The sequence below is a fragment of the Otolemur garnettii genome, unplaced genomic scaffold (assembly GCF_000181295.1).
Source record: "Otolemur garnettii isolate 467f Iridium unplaced genomic scaffold, OtoGar3 scaffold00143, whole genome shotgun sequence".
Taxonomy (NCBI): domain Eukaryota; kingdom Metazoa; phylum Chordata; class Mammalia; order Primates; family Galagidae; genus Otolemur; species Otolemur garnettii.
The window spans coordinates 3,376,515-3,377,908 of NW_003852538.1; positions in this window are offsets into that span (position 1 = coordinate 3,376,515).

The window sequence follows — 1,394 nt, forward strand, 5'->3', positions numbered from 1 at the left end:
TAAATGTGACCATTCTAAATAAACTAAATTTAGCATTACTTTTTGTGTGAGTGTGTGCACGTGTATATAGCTTTTTAGAAAACCTGAATTTTAAGCCTATCCTATATCCCTTATCTTTGGTTTGGTTACAGTACCCAGTTGTTTTATAAAAGTTGTTTTATAAAAGAACTTCTTGGCCATGTGGTCTTCCTTGAAGATGTTTGCATCCTTTACTGTTCCATCATAAGATTGAACAAACAACCAAATCTGTTTTATCAGACTATTTCATTCTTCTTGGACGTATTAACAGAACAAAAATGAAATATTTCACCAAACTAATAGTGTTCAACATAAACTTTTCTGAGATTCAATACACTGATAAACAGACATACATTCCATAGAGAACTGAAACATTTGAAAACTTTGTAGATTTGAAGTTGTCAGCAGCTGTGTTTCACTTCTTATGGAGAAAGGTTGCAATTCAGTTAACACATATAGGGCATTAGAACCCACTTGTGGATTGTGAAATAATGTGTGCCTGACATTTGAGCTCCTGAATTCAGTTAGAAGATACAACCATATCCACCCTTAGAGTACACTCTAAGGTGACGAATCCCCTTCCCCTTTTTTTCTGTAGTCTCTTGTAATTGAGTCTTTGTTATCATATGATATGTGACATCATATATGATATATGATATGTGCAATTCATCACAATAATTTTTTATTCAGATTTTTCCTGGGAGTTCAATAGATAGTTTATTAAATAGAAATCTACTAAAATATCATGTCAATAAGAAAAATAAGAAATACCATCTCAAAAAATCCTGAGTGTCATTTATAATCTTCAGTTGAGTCCTTTAATTATATTAACAAATTAAAAAAATAAGGAATGCAAAAATAGTTTTTAAGTTGTATAAAAAAAGTCCCTCAAATCAAGAACCAATGTGAAACTTAATGATAATTTGCTAAAGACATATTCATTAAAACCAGGAATAATGTCCATACTCGCTATTGTTATTTTAAATGATTCTAGATGTTTTGACTAATTCATGAATCAATGAAACAGATCTGAGAGATAAAATTTCTAAAAAGAAAGCTATTAGATTATAATTTCCAAATGTCAGAACCATAGATCTAGAAATCTTGGAGAATTAACCAAAGAACTAGTAGAAGTAGTAAAATAGCCTTATACACCTGGCTATATGGTAAATATACTTGTAATAATATTTTCAATTTTCTAAACTGTGAATGAATTTCAGTGGGAGGCAGTAGTGTGTGTGAATAAGTCTTTGTTTTAATATAGAAATAAAGTAGTGTGAGAAAGCATCATATATGTTGCAAGGAGCCCTCTCCGCAGTCTAAGTATTCCTGAAAATCCCCTAGGATAAGATTCTTTTTTTTTTTTTTTTTTGGCC